The sequence below is a fragment of the Marmota marmota genome, unplaced genomic scaffold (genome assembly GCF_001458135.2).
Source record: "Marmota marmota marmota unplaced genomic scaffold, marMar, whole genome shotgun sequence".
Classification (NCBI taxonomy): domain Eukaryota; kingdom Metazoa; phylum Chordata; class Mammalia; order Rodentia; family Sciuridae; genus Marmota; species Marmota marmota.
The window spans coordinates 26,122,378-26,146,498 of record NW_026000241.1 but is presented as its reverse complement, the minus strand read 5'-3'; the positions used below and the strand labels follow the sequence as shown (position 1 = coordinate 26,146,498).

At 41.0% G+C, this 24,121-nt stretch overlaps 1 protein-coding gene and 1 long non-coding RNA gene across 4 annotated transcripts in view; one reads left to right on the top strand and one right to left on the bottom strand.

The window, feature by feature from the left end:
- The window catches only part of Rarb (retinoic acid receptor beta), a 376,875-nt gene that overhangs the window by 219,351 nt on the left and 133,403 nt on the right, over nucleotides 1-24,121 (top strand). The window lies entirely within an intron of this gene.
- LOC125613821 lies at nucleotides 15,849-17,931 on the bottom strand. Its single transcript, XR_007344412.1, has 2 exons — nucleotides 17,591-17,931; nucleotides 15,849-16,675 (listed from the first exon to the last, which is right to left on the bottom strand). It is a non-coding gene; the product is annotated as an uncharacterized LOC125613821 (long non-coding RNA).

Sequence of the window (24,121 nt, the reverse complement as noted above, 5' to 3'; positions counted from 1 at the left end):
TATCTGGGAGAGCGAGTGGTGAATGTGTCATTTGCCTAGGGCTAGCCCGATAAGCAAGAAGTGTTGATAACAGCCAAGTTGAGCTAATCAAAGAAACTTGCATTAGACAAAGTAAATAAAGCCTTCTGACAAAAGGATTTCAGAAATTCCAGTGTCTTATTTTTGTAAGCAGGGCAATTAGTGCTTATTGTGGTCAATTTCACAAGGGTTTAAATCCCACACCCTAACTTCAGGTTAAATGGATAAAATGTAAATATTGTTTGTGCCCCTGCAGAGCTGTTTTATTCTCTATAAACGACTGTATGACTAGTCAGTTTAGTTGTTCAAACTATTTAAGCATAAAAAAAAACAACAAAAAACTAAAACACTTTAAAAAGAGATTCTAACAAATATCTGCACCACTCGGGGCCCGGCTGTGTTGGGTCACAGTGGAATAGCTAGTTGGGGCTTTTGAAATAAAAGTGCATTAGGGTACATTTGTATAAGTAAGAACATAAAAACCACAGCCTTTTCCATTGTACTTAATGGCTGTTTTGATGAGAAGCAGATCTGTTTGTGCTCTTAACACAGAGGAAACAGTGGGCAAAGGGGGAGAGAAATAGAACGAAATTCCAACCCAAACTGCTTTCTACTTTGAGATCCTACTTAGATTTTTATGGTGTGTGTGTGTGTAGGAAATAGAATCAAACCTTTGAACATAGATTACACCACAAGTTCACTTTGAAAGATGCTAGAGTATTCCTTTTCTTTTTTTTTTTTCTTTTTAACTTTAAAGGAAGAGAATGACATGCCAACCAGCTGCCGGCTGTCTGTCCTAAGGCCTTCAAATTGCTTGTTATAAACATGCAAAGTTAGGATTAGGGGGCTACTAAGGGAATGTGGTATTGATAATAGGGATGAACACTGACCTGGCAGGTATGTGAGTCACTAAGTTTCTTCTCAGATGCCTCCTGGATTATCTTGGTTTAAGGTTGCTCCAGATGTTTGCAGCATCAATTGCTCAGGGGGCATAAGGATAAATCTTAATACTTTTTGTTCTAAATATAGTTGCTTTTGGTGAAATTGTGAGTGTGACAACTTCTTGGCCCTTTTCCCTGTCTTCTCCCTACTCCATACATCAAAAGGAAAAAGGGCAAAAAAAAAAAAAATTTTTTTCTTTTTGAAATAGGATTTCATCCATTAATGAGATGAAATTATTTTTAAAACAAACAGTGATGGGTGATTAAGGAACAAGAAAAGCCCTCTTCTCCAAGTCTTGGGACCTAAATTTTAAGTATTAAACAGTATCTAAATCCTCTCCTAGTGAGATATAAATTGGGGTCAAAGTGGCAAAATCAAAGATACCCTGTGAAAGAGAGACTAAATAAAGACTGACAGCCACAGTATGAATTGAATGGGGTTTTGAATAAATATTTCGGTGAAAAGGCCCAATTGTTTTTCTAAAGTAGGACATAATTTTCTGCTTCTCTGCCACATGACTGTGGTAACTAATACCATGAGAAAGAAGAGAAGAACAGGGACTTTTGCTTAAGTCTCCAAAAGAGCACAGGATAAGGTCATTTTTTTAAAAATAAGCAGGAGATTCGCTAAGTTTTTCTTTGCTGTAGAAGAAAAGAAATATTAGAATGTTGTCAATATCCAGATAAATTGGTATGTTTAGGAGGGAAGTATTGATATGTAACTTATAAAGAAAAAAAAAAAAAAGCATGAGTTGAAGTTTTACCACCAGAAAAAGGTGGATTCTAAAGACTAAGACGAAACAGTGGGTGAGATAGACATCTATTTGTTTAAACTCAAGCTATGGAATTGATCTGGAAGCTCTAGTTAGAATTTGATTTGCCAGTCAGAATGGAAAGCCCTTGCATTGAATCTGATCTTTATTTATTTTTTTCTCCTTAAAAGATAAATGGCTAGAATGTTGATTTTCTGGTAGGATGATGGACGTGAATCAAAAGTTTCATTCTCTTTTCTAGAAGTCTGGTTCTGACCATGTATAACCAGTCAATATTGTCAGGGAGGTTTTGTTTGTTTGTTTATAATTTCTTTAAGCCTAAGAATTAAAGAAAGTTCCTGTAGATATCAGACACATATAACTTACCTTCCTCATATGTTAAACCCCTGTACACATTCCACAAACATTGCTAAACTCTTTCCCAGAAGGTAAATATACAATAAGTGAGAAAGATTATAAATTCTCCTCTCAATAAATTTATAATTTTTAAAACTTTAAAAAGCTGCGAATTCTTCAATTAGAAGATTATTGTGTGGGAGGAAGATAGAGATGTAAAAACCAACACACAAAGTAGAAAGCTCTTTTCAAGTTGCACAGGACTTTAACAATAAACATAGTGTTCATTTTAGAAACTCTTTTTAAAAATCTTCTATGGCGTTTGAGTTATGTGTATGTGCCAATAAATTAATTCTTAAATGACATTTTTATACTTTAAATGTTCTAATATAAATCCAGTTAACTATCAATTAAATAAATTATTTCAGAAATGGGAGTTTTTGATGAAGGTTAATCAGAAAAAAAAACCTTGGCTGAAAACCTTTCCAAAGATATTAATGTAGAATCTTGTCTTTCAAATGACTGGGTGGTTATCTCAATCATGTATCTCTGATTTTCTAGAATAACCTACTTTCAAATATGCTGCCACAGTTCCCACATAAATCATTGAAATATGCCAGATATTTCACTATTACGACATCTCCTAGTCTGCCCCTTGAACCCAGGAGTGGCACAGAAAGTCTTTGTTTGGATTCTATGGTCAATATAACTGGAGCGCTCACAGCTTAATTTTTCCATTATGACTGAAGATCGCCTTGTGTTTCTGGGTCATTCTTCTGAACATGAATTCCTTTTGTAGTAAACTGTGGATCTGTAAATAGAAGGCATCCCCTGCAAAATGGATTGGACTGTGCCTCTCACTCCTGCACCTCTGAGCTGTGTGTGTGTGTGTGTGTGTGTGTGTGTGTGTTGGGATGGGGGAGTGGGAAATAAGTTGAATTGTTATGAACAAATCTTTGCCAGCTTCTTAAAAAGTTCAATTTAGAGGTGCTAGAGGAACGAGGGCAGAGTCAACTCAGGTTTCAGATTTATCAGTATCCTGTCTGTAAGTGGCTTGGCCTAAGTACCTCTTGTTAAATAGGCAATGTGATAACCTGCTTTATCTGTAAGATCTAATAACACCACCTCATCAGTCAATGTGTTGTTTGAATTCTTCTCTTTTCTTCCCTGGCTTCCTTGCTTTATCATTGAGAAGCAGGATTCCCATCCTCTCCCATCCCACCCCCAAACCCTTCAAATGAATGAAAAAAAATAAAGTTGGAAAAGTTCTTTGTACTAGGAAGCCTTAGAGGGTAAGTCTCCCAGCTCTTTTATTTGTCTTGGGCTTTTAGAACTTCTTACACGGGAATTCAAACAGGCACTGAAACTGCTGACTTACTTGCTTTTTCTCTGGCCTTGCAGGGTAGGGAGCTAAAGGGGGGCCATTCAGTAAGATAAGACTCTTGGCCCCCTGCAAGATAAGGCGAGGATAACAGGAACTGACGTCAGGGAGGCGACCCAGCCTGGCCGAGCATTTCCTCTAGTCGGGGCACATTGATTCCAAGAGGCCCAGGCCTCTCAGAGTATCTGATGGAGTGTACCAGCTCAGAAAAAGGAGAAAGGTGGCCGATTTTAACAGGGCGATGGTGGGTGATCGTGCCCCAGATTCCCAGATGCAGATTTCTCTAAATGCAATGTAAAAGGACTTGTGTGATTTTTAATAAATGCCAATTCTGAGATCGCAGCTGTAATTTTACATTGTCATGTAGGAGGCATTTGTCCCCAGCTGTCAACAATTTCCTGCTGTTGTCTAAGACAAGTCTATCCACCCATCACCAGATAGTATCCACTCACAAACCTTGCCAGCCCTCCATATAGAACAAAATGTGAGGGAATTCACATTGTCAGAGTTAATCCCTGGGACTCCTATTTACTTTAGTAAGTACAAAGTTCCCACCCCCATCCGCATCATATGACAGCATTGCTAAAGCCATTTCATTTACACCAGCCCTGAAATCACAGCACTTCTCCTCTCTGTTTTCGTCTTTTCTAACTCAGGGTGTTTTTTCTGTTTTCTGAAGCATCTCTGATTTGAGGTTTGGAGAAAGAGGACTTCAAATAAAAGAGTCCTATCTTAACTTTTTTTAATTCACAGATTCTTTTTATAAGTTCACGACTGTCTTAAAGATAGTCATATATATATATATTTTAATTTTCATATGGAACAAGCAGTTCTTCTCATTTGACCCAGATTTAGTGAGATTTTTTTGTTGTTGTTGTTATTGATCAATGACTGATTTGCCACAGATTAAAATTTTATCAGATCAGACAAAAAAAAAAAAGCTGAATTTAAAAAGACTGCAGCTTACCACCAAATTAGATGAGAGCATCAATTAACGGTATGAAAAAGATTTGGATCCTATTTTGCCTATTTATCCCAATTTTTCTCCAATTTCCAGAGCAAATGAAGACATCATGTAATAAATCCTTCTCAAAAATATTATGGCTTTCAACAGCTACAGTACCTTTGTCATATCATCAAAGTCCATAATTATTAAAAAAAAAAAAAAAGGCTGATGGTCTGAAGGCCGTTTCAGCTTCAAAAGATTTTTTTTGTAGGGTCTGGTCTATTGGAAAGCTTGGGGGTATAATTAACTAAAATGGAAATGGAGGCAGCGAAATTTAGTTCCTGATGTTTTAATTTAGCTCAGTACTACCATGTGTTATTGAAGAGAATTCTTAAAGGCAAACATAATTATTTCATTATGGCCCTCAGAATGCTTTCATTGGCTTTAATGACAAGAAGCTGTATAAAAAGACATACATTTTAATTAGTCCTTCTTATATTTACATCAGATAAATAACAAATAATTGATGAAAAACAAGTCTTTGGAATGGACAATTTCACAGAGTGCGCTGGTTACAGTTTAACAATGAAACATTTCTCTGTTGCTTTGCATTTTAATTATCTAGACATTACAGTCGTGGTACCATGGAGCTAAAATCCGTTGTTGCCATTTTACTACAAAAAAAAAAATTCACAATTAATGCCTACAAATGGAAAGCTGTGAAAGGTAGCTAGATGTGCATCTCTGAAGAGGTAAATTGACAGTTGCATTAATTCTACTACATTGGTTAGCATTCATTGTGATCACCTTTAGCTTTTATGCTTCATCTTTTTGGATTAATACCATCGGGGGGTTCTCGTGTGTCTCCAACGGCCACATGTTCTCCTGAACACCTTGCCTGCTCTCTAGCTGCCTGCTCGGGGAAGCTGGCACGAATGTGCCTTTGCCAATGTGCACTGGAAATTCAGAGTGTCTTTGCCGTGTTACAGGCCTGCTTCTCCTTTGATTTTTATATGAAAACCCATTTCACATGATTCATCCGTTTTGGTGTACAGAACACTAATTGTTATTATTGATTTTAAATTCCATGACCATTACAAGTAACCCAGATGACTGGCAGATAAAGGGTAATAATCCATGGAGTTCTGGAACTGTTTCATGTTTGTCTGGAGTACTTTATGTGATCAATATTAACTGCCCCATTGAAACTAACTGCTGTATCAAATAACAGTCAATCACATGAATGTGCTTAGAGATTATTTATTGAAAGCTCTAATTGTTCACCGGGGCCCTGCTTATCAGAGGAAACAATAGGAACTCGAGATAGGATGAACAGGTTTGGATCTTCGAGGAAAGTTGGAGGATGAATGGGCATCTCTCTGCTACTGGGTCAAAGACTCCAGTAACCCATGTTGGGCTCCTAGTGGGCAGAAGTCACAAATACCCTAGCACCTGGGCATTGACAGCATTCTAGAGAGGATATATTAATTGTCTTGCACTCAGCAGAGGCTGTGAAAAGTCGTCACTGGCTAACAGTGTTACCACTTCTTCCACTCCTTCTCACACTCGCGACCCTCCCCTGCACCTCTCCACCCCTGCTTCCTCCTCACTGCCTGATGGTCTGAGATGATGGAAATAGCCTGACTCGGCACAGGATGCATTTCTACAGGTATGGAATGGGAATAATAATGTCTCCTTTGAAGGATTAGAGATCGTGTGGATTAGCTTTCTGTTCTCATCTTGAAAACATACAGATGTTGGTAGATTTTTCTGCTCTGATTTTGGCATGACACCAAAGGTGGATTATGCACCTTTGCTCAAAGCAGCCAGTATCTTTTTTAGTTTTCTCTAAATTATGCGTCACCTTTCCTCAGTGAAGTGGTTCCTCCACCTGAAGCTCATGCCCTAGGGACAGTCCTTCCTGTTTGTCAAAGTTTGGGTAGATCTGTGGTCCTGATTCTGGGGCATCCATTCCTTAACTACCCCCTGCCCACGTCCCCGACTTTCTACAGATGACTGACTTTTACAAGTGAGTCTTGTCACCTTCAATGTGGACACAGTATACTTAGTCCAGAGACACTGCTGGTGGCACACTTCATTTTTATTGCTCACTGACGGATTAGACCTAACGGTGTTCAGTCCAACGTGGGACTCTCTCGGGTATCTGCCGTGTGCCAGGCTCCTTGATGTGACCTATGAGGACAAATCAGACACTGTCCCTGCTCCCTCTGAATCACAATGTAATGGGAGAGACTAGTGTACACAGTTCATGGTGACACAACCCCCCTGACAACACAAACATCTCCTCAGGACTTTGGACCTGAGATTGATGGTGAAAACAAGGACCCATTGGGAACCACAGCTGGTTCATAAGGCAGTGTGGTCAAGTGGGGTAACCATTTGTGTCACAAAGTGAGGTTTTTCTGTGTGTTGGACTCAGAGGTAATCTCTAACAGGATTTCAGGAAGACGATTGTGTTTGTTTGCTTTTGTGGCACTGGGGATTGAACCCCAGGGTACTCTAGCCTAGCCCTTTTTAATTTTTGTTTTGAGACAGGTTCTCACTGAGTGTGGCCTTGAACGTTTGATCCCCTTGCCTCAGCCTCCCAGGTAGCTGGAATTTGAGGCCTTACACCACTACACAGGGCCCATAAAGGAGTCTTAAACCTATCTTGAGCAGTGAAATGAATGCATGCCTTGCTTTTTGAAAATGTTCCTATGCATATTTCTGGAGCATTTGTTAAATAATGATATTCTTTGGGAGTTGATTTGATTCGATTTTTACAATCTTATTCTTGGGGATTGCTTCTGCGATTTATGGCTGTGTAACAAACCATCCCCAAACTTAGTGGCCTAACCATTTATTGTCTCCTTATCCTGTTGATTGACTGGGCTCAGTCCGGCAGATCTTCATGGGGCCACGTCTTGCAGGGTTAAATGGGCTGCGGTCCCAGAAGGCTCCCTCACAGGGCTGGCCCGGTGTTGATGTTGGCTGCTGGCAGGGCACTCGGCTGGGCTGTCGCCTGGAGTGTCAGCATGTGGTTTGTGCTGCTCACAGCACGGCAGCCATATTTTGAGAGGGGTGGCCTAAGAGGAGCCCTCCAAGGAGGAGGAAATGGAATTTCTCAGTGCTCTTAAAGGTCCAGAATGGACAGAGTCTCTTTCACTGTATTCTGGTTAATCAGTCACAGGACCAGCCCAGATTCAATAAATCTGCCTCTCAGCGGGGGGAGGGGTGGAGTGGCAAAGAAAGTCCAGCGATCTTTAGTCTACCCTAACAATCACAGCATGAGTGCCCTATACTGAGAAGAAAAATCTTGTCTCCAGAGAGAGGCTACCATGATGGTGGGTTTTTAGTTACCTTGGGTTTTGACTGGTTAAATATTTAACAAAATTCTGCCCTCGGGAGTGTGTACACATTATCAGGTAATTCCCCACCACCCTACGAGACAGTTATTATATTCTCATTTTATAGATGAGGAAATTGAGGCTCAGAGAAGGTAAGGAACATGACTGACGTCACACAGATAATAAGTCCTAGAGCTGGGCTTCCAATCCCAGGTGGTCTTTTCTTCACCTTCCTCTGAGGGTCCTAGGAGTCTGCAGTTTGATTGTCATCTCTGCTAGTGAAGAATTCCTAATTATAGCCATGTGGCGCACACCTGTAATCCCAGAACTGAGGACCAAGAGGCAGGAGGATCATGTGTTCGAAGCCAGCCTGAGCAATCTAGCAAGGCCCTAAGCAATTTAGTGAGACCCTGTCTTTAAATAAAATATGAAAAAAAAAAGGACTGGGGATGTGGCTCAGTGGTTAAGTGTCCCCGAGTTCATTCCCCTGTACCCCCCCCAAAAAAAAAAAAATCCTAATTATGCCAGGAAAGGACCAGAGAGTGTTTTGATTTGAGGGAAAAGGTGGACTAGAGAGGTAAAGAACTGTAGCTCACATAATTTCCTCTGATTACACTATTTTTTTTTTTTCTAATATAAACCACAGCCTTAAATTGGGGAGGAAACTCTGTCCAAAGGATTTTACACTTTTGTCCTTTGGTTTTTACATCCTGTTTGTTGTTGAGGTCTGTGCTGGCCTGGCCACCGCTGCAGCTCACAGGGCTGGGGGCAGGATTAGTGGAGTACTTACTGAGGATTCTCAGGAAGATGAGAGATGAGAAGGAGGCTTTTCGTGTTAGTGTAGTTCATCTAAATGCGGGTACTGGTGTTCATGCAAGATGGTGCACTTAGATCAGCACTGATACTGTGTAAACAAAAAAAAAAAAAGAGGAGAACTTTCTCAGAGTGGAATTGAATGGATATTTCTATATTTGCAACCTATTTTAAATCTCTATTGTGTTGGCAGGATCCCATACCTAGCCTCACCAATACTCTTAAGTGAAACTTACATGCATGATAATGATTAGGACTGGTCTTTCAGCAAATACTCTTTTTTTTTTAGTGACTTTAAATATATTGTTAGTGTTTGGAATTTTTATGCACCAGGTCAAGAAATCAAATTGTTATTGAAAGTATCCATTTTGAGGAAATTGAGACAGATATAGTAGAATGATTGGCAGGAAGTGACATAGTAGCTTCTAGATGGAAGTAGGTCTAAAGCTGCAAGGTGCCCACTTGAGGGTGTAGTGCATTGTGGGACGGGCTATGTGATGCAGCAGAGGTGGGCAGAGACTTCACCTGCTGCCTCTGCTGTGGAGCATCCTCTGCAAAATGGTTCCATAATCCTTACGATCTGCATCTTCATCAAAGGCCTTGAGTACGAGAGTGTATTTGACACATTATACTCAGTAAATAGACTATTTCCCCAATATTATATTGTGAAAAAGCTTTTTAGATGTGAAAAAAATGGACCTCATTTACTTGTAACAACTGGATACTCGACACCATATTTACCATTACAAATAAGTCCAGCCTATGTGGGCTGTTTTCTGCATTTCTTACACATTTTTCCTTGATGTGTGTATTTTGTTGTTTTTGTTTTGTTGACTGAGTTCCTTCAGCAAACTGGAAAGTGTCTGAGGTCAGGTTGTGTGTGTTACCTGCTTCTCTGGGGTTGGTATGGTTCTTGGTCCATGGTCAATATTCAGTAAACTATGGCTATCCAGAGGGTGTTCAGTGCACCCCTCCCTTGACCTCGGGGCAGCAAGGCTGTCTACAGTGATGGAGATAGTCTGTAATTCTGCATTTCAAATGTGGTAATCACTAGTCACATGTAGCTGCTGAGCCCTTGAGATGTAGCTGCTGTATTTGAGGAGTGAATTTTTAATTTTAGTTCATGGTGATTAATTTAACTTTCAATAACCACATGTGGTCCTTAGTTACTGCTTCGGACAACACAGCTCTATCTACTCCAGCTGTTATTCTTTCTATTATTTGTTCATTCTGTTTCATTCCCTTTCCCTTTAGCCTGTTCTCTCCTCTTCTGTTGCTATTAGCAAGCTCTAATTATGTCTTTATGTAGATGGTAAATAGACGGCAGGAGAATGTAAACAGAATACTGTAGGGTGGTGATTTCACTCATTGTTTAACTGCTCTTTCTTCTGGGTGGAACAATTTTTCCTGGGGCCTGGCAAGTCTTTTGCACTTATTTTTGCTCACATTTGTTTTGCAAAGCAAAACTAAGATTTTTACAGAATCCCATTGGGCTAGACTTAAATTTTATTCCATCTAGGATTACAGGTCTATGTCACCATGTCCTGCTGTGATTGATTTTAATTACAATGAAACCATTACCATCATCACAATACTTATTGAATGCCTGTTATGTGCTAAGTGTTTAAAATAATCCATGTCCTCACAGCAGCCCAAAGAAGCAGGCACTACAATTACCCCCATTTTGCAGATGACAATTCCCAAGTACCAATAAAATTTTGCAGCAGGAATATGGTGGCAGATAACTTGCATTCCTTAGCTTTACACACGCTTGGTTTTCAAATGGATACAGGTACATTCAGATTAACCTGAACAGCTCAACAAACTTCAGGGAGGAGGGAGATGAACAGGCCATACTCCATGGAAGCCTCAGTTTGCCTTCTAGAAAGTTCCATGCACACTCTGCTGAGGGGGAGGGCGCCTTCTGCTCACATCTTTGTGCCTGGCTTTGTAACCCACTGCCTGACACATACTAAGTACTCAGAAAATATGCCGAGTGTAGTTCAGTGGAAGTGGACTTGAAATTCAGAACATCTCAAGTGGTCTCTGCTTTTGTTTGATTATATATTTGGGGGTTACTCAAAACACCATAAGTAATCTCAAGGAGGCTGCCAAGAAACTTGGAAGGTTCAAGTTGGCTGTTATGGACAGTCCTTATAAATGTGTTTTCTAGGAAACTCACCCCCTGAAAATGTGAAAATATTTTCCTTGGGTTTCTGGCAGGCTCACTGGTGTCATGGAAATAGTTTTTCTGATAGTTCTGTAGACCAGGACATTATCAGGCTTCCCTTCCTCCCTTTTTGTCCATCCCTAGAAATGGTGGGAAGAATGTAAATGAAATAAAACTAAAACCACCAAGAGGAATTTCTGAACCAAGGGATGCTTCCTCCCTGTAATGGTATCAGGTTGTGATTGATTTGGGGGTGTTGGGGGTTACCCGGGATTGAACTCAGGGGCAGTCCACCACGGAGCCACATCCCCAGCCCTATTTTGTATTTTATTCAGAGACAAGGTCTCACTGAGTTGCTTAGCACCTCGCTTTTACTGAGGCTGGCTTTGAACTTGTGATCCTCCTGCCTCAGCCTCCAGAGTTGCTAGGATTAAAGTCATATGCCACCGTGTCCTGCTGTGATTGATTTTTATTACAATGAAACAATCACCATCATCACAATACTTATTGAGTGCCTGTTACAGTGCCAAGTATTTAAAATAATCTACGTCCTCATTAGCAGCCCAAAAGAGGTAGGCACTACAATTACCCCCATTTTGCAGATGACAATTCCTAAGTACCAAGAGGTTCCAGTAGCTCAACCCTTCCAAATAGGAGAAAAGAAGATGAGTGTTCCTCTCTCTGCTCTCTATAAGGTCGGGGTCCTTCTTTGCATCAACTGTACAAAGTAAATTCCTATTTTCTTTTCGAGGGGGAGGGGTGGGGTTGGGAAGGTTGGAAGCCTCAGAGCCCACGGTAATAAGAGTTCCCAAGTGAAAGCTGAAAACAATACATTTTTAACAAAATGGGCAGTTACTCTAATTGCTGTGCCCCTACTGTTCAATTCCTTTTTATGTCCTAATTCATTAAATTATGTGCACACACAGGCTTATTATTTACAGATGTATGCACTTTTAACTGGCTCATCTGAAACAGATGTTTCACGAAAGGTAACAGGGCAAGTGATCTAAACCCTCTTTTAGTGGGCATCAAGTGAGCATTATGGCCCATTACCTGCAGGTCTTTTGCTATTATTTTGAATTGCAATGTCCAGTGTGACGAGAGTTCAATTTGTCCCCTAGAGGAACAGATGAAAATTCAAGAGCTTTATAAGTGAACATCTGCCTTTCACAATAAAAGCGGGTGTGCAGGTGACAGGCAGGTGGCATTCGTATGTGTGTTCGGGAGGATGTGTGCATCTTATAAACAATCTGAGGGAAAAATAGACTCCTGCATGCTGGTTCATTGAGGAGGCCTGCTTTGGAGACCAGTGTCACGACAGTAACTAGCTGTAGCAATAATGTATGCCTCTTTTTACAAAACAAGGTGATAAAAATAAAAATAAATAAAAACAAGGTGACATGACCCAATAAAAATAAATATGACCAATTTGCCATATGAGCATACACTGGGTAGTATACAGCTGTGGACAGTTATTTTTAAACATCAGGCTATTGGGAAGCAATATTAATCACCCCTTAAAGTCCACAGTGAGATTTATTATTTATAAATTGTCAGGAGTTCTCTGAATAAACAAACAAAAATTTGGAGCAGAAAGACGGCTGTTGTGGTGCCATTGTGCACACTGAAAGCTGGAAATAGTCACAACTGAAATATAAATCGGGATATGAAATATTAAGTGACATATCAGGTTTATTGCATATGTGACCATGAGAGTGCATTTTATTTTGTCTTATAGAGCTCTAAAAAGTCCATGTAATGGATTAAAGGTATTAAAACTCCCATATTCTGCCTGGCTCTAGGCCAGGGAACAAGGCATGATAAATAATCCCAATAGACAGAATATGTAGGAAGGAATTTTAAAGTGTATTTATGGTGGACATATTGACCTACCTAACTAATAAAAATGTATACATGAGGTTGGTTTTGAAGGAAATGTGCAGCCCCTTACAGCACACTGTAGTGTTTGAATTTTTAAAATATTGCCCACATCTCTGTGACACATGGCTATCATGCTCTCTGTCTTTACCCTGAAAATGGGGAAAAGCATGAATTTTATAGTAACATGTGAAGTTACTCTAAGAAGAAATAGTTTAAATTTCTTTTAAAACAGAAGTCTGCAAATTGAGCTATTTCTGGCCTGTGTTTATAAAGTTTTATTGGACCATGCCCCACCTATTCATTTACATCTCAGCTATAGCTCAGGGGCTGTCACAAACCTGACACAGTTACTGTCTGACCCTTTGTTCCATACAAGTTGGCTGACCCTGCCTAAAACAAACAAACAAACAAACAAAGTTCACAGGGCTCTTAGGAATAGAACTGAGTTCCTCATTTCTCTTTTATACTGATCCCGTATGTCAATTCAGGCTAATTGTGGATCACACCAAACTGTGTGCCTTTGACCAAGTCATTTAACTTCTCTTAACTTCAGTTTCTACTGCATGACCTATCAATTTCACTTCTATGTATGAACCCAAGAGAACTAAAAATATATGTCTGTAAAGAATAAATAAAATAAATAAGCTTCATTTTTCCTTCTTGTGAATATGGGAAATAAAACAAACTGATCATGATAATAATCCCTGCTGTTCTTCACACTTTTGCTCTGAGGGTGCAGGTGAGCACATTGTGGGAGTGCCTCAGACCCTCCCTTTGCCTCCGTGAGATGTGGAATCTGCTTGGTGGGAGCTATTGCCATTCATTTGATAGCACAGAGGAGGATTTAGGGAGCTCCTGCTAGGTTTTGGGCACCTTTTTCAAGCCCTGAGGATTGAAAGTTACCTGGTGTGATGGTGCACATCTGTAATCCCAACGACTGGGGAGGCTGAGGCAGGAGGATAGCAAGTTTGAGACCAGTCTCTGCAATTGAGAGAGCAATCTTGCAAGACCCTGTCTCACAATTAAAAAGGGTTGGGGATGGAGCTCAGTTGTAGATCGCCCCAGGGGATTAAAAAAAAAAAAAGTTGAAGCCTACTTGTGCATCTGCGATGTGGCCCATCCGGGAAGCCTATCAAATCAAATCCTTTCTCTAGTTTGGGACACATTTGATGTCTGTTTGGCGGGCAGGGAAGAGCCCTGTGCTTCCAAGGATCCCGGGCTATATCACCATCTCGGCTCTGGCCTCTGGCCTGATTGACGGCTCACCTCCCTGCCCTCTCCGCCCCTCCCACCTCCTCTCCACTCCCTCCCCTGATCCCCTCCCTTCTGCAACGCGTGAGCCCAGCGCAGCCCGGGTCTGAGCAGCTGTCGAAAGCTCTCAAAGGAGAGGCCACAGTGGAAAGGAGTGTGTAAAGAAGCTGTTGGGAGGGTGCTGGGCAGCCCGGATTGGGGACATGCCAGGGAAACCCGTGAGGAGAGGGCAGTGGCAGTACTTTGGATTGATGCCTGTAGGTCTGGGAAGGAAGGCACCGATGAGGGAGGGTGTGAGCAGGAAAAACTGGCACCATTTGTTTTACTCACTTTAGTTTCTAGGGAATCTCTTGGGTCCAAGAGGAGAGAAGACTGTTTTGAGAGGGAAAAGGGAAGTGAAGGCCAGTAACTCAAGATGTGAGACTGATGCCCAGGAGATACACGGGAAGGTGATTGGCACTGAGATTCCTCAGCACGTGCTGGATACAGTATTGAAAGTGACTGCAGTGTAGCACTATTAAGTGGTGGGCACTGGTGACAGCCAATTTACAGCATGGAACTATTCAATCCTCACAATGATCCATTGAGGGACACACTATCATTTTTTTTTTCAAGTTTTCCTTGGAACATTTTTAAAGAGATAAAACTAAAGTGCTTTGAAACTTTCAACTTTCTTATAGCAAGAAATCACTGTCATGACCCAGGAAAAAAAATTAATATCATCCTAGCAAATTGATGACGACATAGCATTGTTCTTCTGGATTCTGAGTAATTCTGTATTAGAATTAGTAATTCTGTATTAGACTCTTTAAATGGAATATCAGCCAGTACCTCTTTTTCAACTGATGCATTATGTGGACCTCTGACAGTAATGAAATTTTCATCCTATGAATCAACTAGAAAGTAGGGTAAGGATGCACTGGCACTCTCCCCACCCACCCCAGTCCTCCTGGGAAGAAAACAATTCATTTCCACACTTGGGACATTCTAGCTTTGTAGACAGAGACAGAAGAGCACAACTCCAGAATTCTGGATCTTACTTTCATACTTGTGCCAAATAAGCTTTGGTTAAGGGAGTGTGTGTGGCCTTCAGGTGAGCGAGGGAAAACCAGCCAGTGGTGGTGGCCTCAGAGTTCTCCCCTTTCCCCGCCCTGCAGAGCCCTCAAGCCCTGGGCTGGGCCTGGTGATTGCCCCTGATTAGGGTTCAGTCACACACCCTTGGACCAGTGCCAAACTCCTTTGGCACCTGGGTCTGAGGCTGCTGTTCTGACCCCTGGGGGTTGATTACTTGATGGGAAAGATGTGGGAGGAGCTGGTGGGCCTGCAGGGTGCCTTCTAATTCCTGTGTTTGCTTCTGGGGGACTTTCCTGCTTTATAGCCCTGACTGGAAAGAAGAAAAGGACATTCTTTCCTATCTCCTTAGCTTCTTTTCCTTGTAATTCTTTGGTTTTACTTTTAGTCCTTAGGCAGGGCTAAGTGCTGCTGCTGAAACTTGCTGCTTGTAAAAGCTGCTTCTGCAAGTTCTGGGCAGTCAGAAAAGAGGATGTCACTGTTTTCCCCTCTCAGCCCCTGGATCAGACCCATTCTCTTGATCTGAAGACCAGTTAAGTTCAAGTTCATGCCCATCACTTGCCAACTGCATGACCTTGAGCAAGTTATTTAGCCTTCCTGTGCCTCTAGTTTCTTGCTTGTAAAAAAAGAAACACTAGAACTAGCTAGCTTATAGGGCCACTGTGGGAGCCAAATGAATTCATGTATGTAAAATGCTTAGAGCAGAATGAGGATGATTAGCCCACAGAGCTTACCAAAATGTTTCTTCTTGTTGTTGCAGTAATGCTGGAATTTGATAGACTCTACAGACTCTTCTGTCATTTCCGGCAGTGACAATATTCATTTTATCATTATGGTATGGACTTACCCACTTTCCCCCTAATACTGTAATAATAAAGTGTTGGCAATATTTTTGTGTGTTTTCACACTTATTTTTTTTAAATTTACAAAGTATAACCTCTGCCATATTATACACATACATATCATCCATCCCTTAGATTAGGACCCTGAGGATCAGGAATATTGATTGACAGCTGGTAAGAGGCAGAATTAGGAACTGAGCTTTTGCCTTCTGCCCTCTAGGAGTCTGCAGTTTGTACTTCTCATGAAGGGTAGGAAATTATTTTCTTTGCTGTCCCAGAGACTCCCTGGATCAGGGGTTTTCAACTTGAGCACTGTTTATAACTTGAACCAGATAATTCTTTTTTGGGGGGGAAGGGGCCTGCCTGTACTGTGCATTGTAAAATGTTTTGTAGCCTCCCTGGCTCTACCTTATAGATACTAGTAGCAGCCCCCAAAGGCAATAGCCAAAGTGTCTCCAAATGTTACAGTGTATACCTAAGGGGCAAAATCAGTGCTGGTCAAGAAATCTTGCCCTAGATAAGAAACCCTGTCCTAGATTAAGATCTATGGAGGAGAAATGTTTTGGGGGTATATGTGAAAAGCTGGTCATTTATTGAGCACATGCTGTATACCAAGCAAATCGCAAACATTGTCTACCTTTTACCAACAAGGATTTTAGGATTTTCTTAATTTTCAGGGAGGAGACACTAAAGAAAACTCTATGGCCATTACATTCCCAAGTGGCAGAAGAGGAATCAAGTCCAAGTTCACCTGGTAGCAAAGCTCATGAACTTCCCATCACCTTTGTCACAAAGTTTTTCGCAGGCTCATGGTGTTCTCTTTCCTTTCAGAAACCAAGGAAACTGTCCACCAAAAAAGAGTAAACTGGATTCATAGTTATTTTAGGCTGTTAAATTGTGTATACCTGCAAAACACAAGTCAAAACAAAACAGAAAAACTATTTTGTAGCAAACTGGTAGCTAAGCAAACAGAGCATTTGTTTTTGAGAAAGAAGGGTTTGGCTAAATTCTAGTGTAATCAATTGTACTTGGACTTGCTGGGAAGTCAGAGCACATGGGGTAAGGCATGTGACAAAGCATAGTTCTATTGTTGTTTTCCTTAAAAATTCCAAAAGATATCTCCCCACTATTTTTCTATGAAGTTAATACTTACATGGTTTTCAAATGTGTTTACAATACATAAGCAAAAAAAAAAAAATGTGAAGTGATATAGATTTTAATGCTCCCATTTGAACCTATTTTGCATGCAGGAAATTTGAACAGATAAAAAGAATGTCATTTATTACTACGATAATTGCTCTTTAAAAATTATGGGAATCCTGATTAGAAGCAGAATATGGAACTGAATCATTTGGTGTTGAGATAAACTCTTCAGGGGGACCTTAATATTGCTATGCAATTAGCTTCATCTACACATGACTCCTGAGACCTGTTCCAGCATTTGTTCCCTTAATGCAGTTCCCTTTCTGATGCCTCCCAGTTCAGATCATTAATAAGCAGTTAAATGTGTCGGCCTGTTAAGTGATTTTAAGGGAGAATTTATTTGAACCCTGTCATAAGCTATCTTATTATGTTCTAAAAAACAGTGCTTTGAAGCATCACACAAAACACCCTATGAGGTAATTTTCGAACATGTTCCTTGAAGCAAAAATACATATTAGGAAACATAATGTTGGTATTGAATGTGTCCCAGTCACTTGTGAAAATATGATAGCACTTCCTATGGTAAAGGTCGGTTCTAGAAATCACTGCCCCTGCAGGCCATGAGCTCAGGCAAGTATGGCCACAAACCAGAGTGAGGAGTGGGTCTTGAGCCTCACCTCTTCCTGAGGTCCAGACTGGCTTTTCACATATACCCATACCAGGCTTTGGAAAATCAAAACCATGAATTAAAATAAAGAGAGTTTACATAGTTCTGCAGTTCTCCAATTTGAGGCCCAAGCAGACATTTCTAGCCTAAACAAACAAAGAAGATAGAAAATGAAAAGTTAGAAAGCTGTGGGTTTTAATGAAATTATAGCAATGCATATTTCAGCCAGTTGGAATAGCTAAAAGCATCGTTGTGTTTTTAAATCTCCTTATGGTAAGGTAAAGAGCTCCTGCTCTTTCTTTTCTTCGGGCTTTGTGGAGGAGCAAATGAGTTAATATGCATTAAGCACTTAGCAAGACCCATGACGTATAGTAAGTGCTCAATAAATAGGAGTTACTATTAGTTCAGGCTTTTCCTGTGCAACTTTGAACCCACTGCCAACTAACAGCTGCTACTAAAATTCCGTGGGAGAGAAGGAAGGCTTTTCGTTTATGGTGAGGATAAACACAGCCTGAAGATCTTAATGTATTAAGCACTTGACAAGGTGGCGTACTTAGTACAGACCTGTGCAAAAGGGAAGCTGGATGGAGATCCCACGCCAAACTGACTCAGCCAACTATTTGAGATTAGAGGCAGGTAGGACAATAAAACCTTACCCCCACCTTTTTTTCCCCTTAATGTTAGCGTCTCAAACGTTAATGTGTATAGGAATTACCAGGGGATTTTGCTAAGATGCCTATTCTGATTCCTAATCCTGGGGTGAAGCTGAGATTCTGCATTGTAACAATTTCCCAGACGATGCTGCTGCTGCTGCTGTTGGTCCAACTTCACACTTTGAAAAGCAAGTCTTTCTTTAAAGATGCAAAAAAAAAAAAAAAAAAAAAAAATCAAAGTCTTCCCCCCAACCCCTCCTTTTGTCCCCTGCCTGTGTCCAGCACCTGTTACATGTGTGGTCAGAATAGCAGGGATTCTCATAACCCAGCTCCGGCCCTTGGCCAGGATCCACAGTGACCCGGGCAAACACACACTTCTTCAGGGTCACGGGCAGGTTACTGAGTCAGGACTGCCAAGGGCCGCCACCGTGTTTTCCTTCGCTCCTGCCCCCCACCTCCCCCAAACCCGGGACTAATCTTGGAGCTGCTTAATAATAACAAAGCCAGCCCACAAGAGTGAGGCAAGACAATTTCAAAAAAGGGCTTTTCTTGTTCGACAATTACCTCATTTTCAGAGTGCGGTTCACAGATTTGCAAAACCCATGTGCGTGTGGAAACAAACCGCTTCTCCTCAAAGATGATTAAAAGCAGAACCCCTCAAGGAGAGGTGACATGAAAATGAAATGAGCGACAGTATACGGCTCCCCCCCCCCGCCCCCACTCCTCCACTCGAACATTCGGAGGCATGTAAATGACATTTTAATAAAACGTCTACACGCGCTCACACGCGCATGCGCACCGACGAGCGGCCGCGGAGAATCTGGTTCTAATTACTTGTACTTTAGTTGAACTTTGGCGTTTCCTTTGACTCTCTCCCTAATGTATGTGAGCTGTGGGCTTTGCAATCCTGCAGCGAATCCAACAGAAAATGGGAAGGGGGGGGGGCGGTCCAGATCGGGTCTCCTCGGTGCCAACAAAAATGAAGCCCAACTGAACAGTTTCGATCCAATGCAACACTTTGCTCTTCTCCCTTAATTAGCTGAAATGACTGCTGCCTCCGGGACCCTGGAGCTCTGGGCTCAAAATTCCCCTGGGGCCATGCAGGAAATGCCTTTTGCTTTACAACTCTCTTTTCCTTTTAAGACTCAGCTGCCCAGAGAGTGCATTAAAATACTGTCTTAATCATAGAAGGTTCTAGTAAAAAAAGGCAGGACTTTCATAATGCCCGATGCCTGCCTGCCTGCCTGCCTGCCTCTCTCTAATCAGGCCCAACATAAAATCCTGCAGTCTGTCAACAGGGGTTAGCCAGCCGTAAATTAAGTCTCACCAAGAAAGAAAAGTATACTGAGCCCTCTTAAAAAAAAAAAAATGTTATCTGCTGCTTAATCTAACCTTTAGAAAAATGCCAAGCATGTAAGGAATCGTGAAGGGAACTATTGTTGCAGACTTTCTCTGTGTTTAAATGACACTCTGGTGTGTTGTAACAACAAGGACATTTATACTGTGTTTTCTCAGGTGAGTTGAGTTCTTAGGTGCCCGGGCCTCCTCACAGACAGCAATGTCATTATTCTTATGCTTTTATTTAGGCAGTGAATCACCACCAGAGTTGGGACAGTGTTTGAGAAAGCTGCGTCAGTGGGAACACTGGGGATTCTGCTTTTGTACAGTTCCAATACGGTGCGGGTTTTGTTGAGCTTTGTTTTTGTTTTGTCTGCAAACAACCTCTGAGTGCGAAGTCCCTTTAGAGCAGTGCTTTTCAAAATTGGGTCCATGGACTGTGGCGTCTGAGCTGCCGCTTGCCGGTTCCCAGCAGGAGAAATGCAGAAATTGAGAGCAAGTGTTTTGAAACTTTTATAGCAATTTCATAGATGAATTCTATGTCTGTCAAATATAATTTTAAAACCAAAGGAGGAGTTTGTGCTATGGACATCTTGCTTTTTTCCTCATTGCCTTTCTTCTAGAAACTCATTTTTGTTGAATTCAATCAATCCATGAGGGATGGGGGAGTGGGAGAAAGTATGTCATGGTCCTCCATCGTGGATGGCCTGAAAATCACTGAAAGCCTGTGTCTGTCTCTCCACCCATAAAACTTCTGCTGCTGGTCTGGACCATACTTTGAGGAACTTTGATTTAAAGGCAAACAGGGTCCATGACTAAGGAAGGTGACTCTAGCTGTGAACTCTTCAGTGACTGTCGTCTGTGTTGTGGGGCTGAGAGGTTTAAATGTGGGCCAGGAGCTTTTGCAGGTGTAGGTTTGTTTGCTGTGGATTTCCTGAAGGCTCACGATTCCCAGGCATGCAGCACAGAGATGCCCTCTCAGCATCTCTGCTGCTGACGCTGCTCTGGGCAGCGACCCACAGAGCTAAGTGTGGAGCTCACCCGAGGTACAGAAGTACCACTGTCTTGGCCATGCCCTGACCAAGCAAGGCTGCCCATCTGGTTAGCCATTTGAGTACCACGTTGGAACCTCTGCTTATTGGGGGAAGCAGTTGCCAAACAGAACTGAATAAGTCAATAAGTAAGCAAGGAAATAAATAAAAACAGGAGGCGAAAAGCAGATCCGAATTATTCCTCAAAGACTGCTTCCCCAAACTGAAATCACATCAGGATGGCGGGAGTGCAGTTGTTTTATTGAATGACACAAGGCTCTTTTCCCCCTGGGAAGTCTCAAAACTGCCTTTTTGGCCTGCCTGAGATCGCTGAATGAGCTAATACAGAACACATTGTCTGCTGAGCCGGCAGAGTTTTTGAGCAAAAATTTTATCATTCCATAGACTGATTGTGCTTGCCTGGAATAAGGAACAGAATGTTTGAGGCCTCTCAAGGGCATTTGATGAATCTAACTCTAATTTAAAGGGACTAATAGATTATTGATTTAAGCAGGATGACAGCGAACAGATCAATGGCAGAGCTCTCTGTATCTACCTTAAGTACCAAAAATGCCCAGAGAAAGGGGAGTCACTGGCTGGCCCCCCACTGTGTTTCCCACTGTCTTTATTCAGGGAGGAGGAGACAGCAGGGAAGAGGATTTCTAATAAACTTGGTCAGAGTATGTTTTTGCTACATTACTAAAGAGGCAAGAGATTGCATTGAAGTACAAATCTTTTATCTTGCTGCCATATCCTGGTTGTAATTATAGAACTTGTCTTGGCATGTTATCCCAAGGCCAGCATTGGTGATCTGACTACACCACTGAATTTTTTTTTCTTTTCTCTTTTTGGCCTTGTGTTATTTTCATAGTTATGTGACACATCGAAGAAATAAAGGACCGTAGACTGCCAATTCTGAGGACCATATCTGAATATGTATAGCTAAATATTTAATTCTTTACCATCAGTGGGAAAACTTTTTTGAAGATCACTGTTACTCGGTATATGTAAGATTTTTTTGTTTGTTTTTGCATTGGATTCTTTAATGGCATTTGTAGGATTTAAATTACAAAACACAATAGGAAGAACCAACTCATCCTTCAGAGCATGGCCCCATCACCTGCTCTGGGAAGCCTCCCTTGATTTCTCCTGAGCTGAACAGGCCTGTAGTTCCCTATCCTTATATCAGTGATTACCAACTCTCAATTTGGATTCACGTGGGAATGAATTTTTTTTTTCAAGTTTTTGAGTACCCCCTAGTCTGAGTCATTCAATTTTTAAATTTTTTTATTTGTTATTTTCAGTTATACATGACAGTAGATGTACTTTGACATATCATACATACATACATGAAGTATAGCTTCCCATGTTTTTTTTTTTTTTTGGTTGTGCATGTATGAACATAGGAAAATTATGTCCAATTCATTCTGTTGTGGTAATGAATTTTTGAAGAACAGACTCCCATTCCCCAGACAAGAGGTCTAAGATATAACTTGGGCAATAGATGGTTTAAAAGCTCCCCAGGAAGATCTAATGTGAAACCACATCGGGAACCACTTTATTATATTCTAATCGTTGGTTTATTCTCTATTAGGTGGAACTTGTCAGGATGAGGGATTATACCATGCACTTTCCATAGCATATAACACAACGCCTAGCATATTAGTCAGTGAAATAAACAGTGGAACACAGAAACAGTCTGATACTCCATTGTACTAATATGGGAAAGCCCATAGCATTACTGGTGAACTCACCATAGCCTTAAAAGTCCGGGGTTCTCACCATTGATTGCTTACAACAGGACATTTTCATTCACAGCATCTGTTTAGGAAAAGCCCTCTGGATTCATTCATGTGTTACAAATGACTCTCGTCTCTAGAAAAAGGCTTTTACCAACCTTTGTAAAATGTCAGGCTGGAGATGTAGCTCGGTGGTAGAGTGCTTGCCTAGCATGTGTAAGTCCCTGGGTTCCATCCCCAGCACTGAAGGAAAAAGGAAAAAAAATACGTGTGTATGTGTATGTGTGTGTGTGTGTGTGTGTGTGTGTAAATAAATATAATGTTTTGGGGGTTTTGATGTTCTATAAGCCTCTGCCTTTTTGTGTCCTGTGCCCTGAATTTCTTGGGCAATCCATTGCCCACAATTCTGTGTCCTCTCTTTTAGGAGGGAGGAAGTGCTGGACTCTCCTTAGTGCCTGTATTTGAAGTGGCATATTTATGGAAATTACCACCCACTTTTAAAATTCAGGGCATAACTCTTGACAGCTGAACCCAGCCCTAACAGAAATCTATTTACAACTTTCCTAGACAAGCCAGATTAGCTGTTCTACAGGAGCGAGTAGAACATTACCCTCCTCCCCCGCCACACACACCTTGTTTCTGTGAATAACACAATGCAGGATTGATCATAGTGGTGATGACATGGCTCTGTCAGAGCCGTTGACACATACGAGTGAAAGTAGAAGCACACAAATCAAACCAACCCCAAAGATTTGGGAGGATATAGCGAGGGACTCACTCATGTCGATAGGAGGAGTGTAAATTGCCAGTCTTTCTAGAAGTCAGTTTATCAACGTGAAATAAAACCTAACAAAATAGTTTTGAAATAGCATTCTTTTTAATAATTCCACCTCTGAAAATTTATCATAAGACGTGCTGAGATCAGCTACAAAGATACTCATCACAATGGAATTTTTTGCAGGAAAAATATTTTTTGACAAGGAAATGAACTCACGGCATCATAAGTTAACATCTCAAACAACCTTAGGATAATTCCACTTTAGTAAACAAGCAAAACAACTTTTCTGTGCAAGAGAAAGAGTCTGGCAGGATGTATATGGAGATGATCACAGTGGGTGTCTCTGAGTGAAAGAGTGTGGGTGATTGTGTGAAATTTATTGGATTTTAGCTATGATCGGTATATCGCTTTTTAATTTTAACAAGTAGTGTTTTCTTGTTGCTTTCAGTGAAGCTGATTAGCTCAGCATGAGGAGCGCTTTTGCATTTACAGCTGGAGAGCTGGTGAGCTTTAGTGACATCTCAGAAGCCACCCTTCTGTGAACACTTGGCATCTCTGTACCACAATATTCAGATCAGGGCTTCTAGTTGCCAAGAGTAATATGCACCTGAGATTGGTGTCTTAGTCTCAAATTTCTTGGATCTAACTAATAAAGACTGTAGTAGATTTATCTACTAGGACCTGCATTGCTCCAATGAATTCATTCCAAGATTCTTCTGAATTATGAAAATACTATAATTATACTTGATTCTGTTCCAAAGGACTAATTAATTACTTTTTTAAGGAAGCAAATGAGTATAAGAGAGCTATTTGATTTCTAATTTTATCATTTAACTACTTGAAATGAGAAAGAAAAGGGAAAAGTTTATGAATTAATTCAGCAAATATTTATTGATTATCTGCTGTGTGCTAGGACCTCTTTTAGTCTGAGAACATAGTTGTAAACAGGTGGGTAGGTTTCTTAGCCTCATGAAATTCATATTTAGTGTGTGGGGTGGGTGG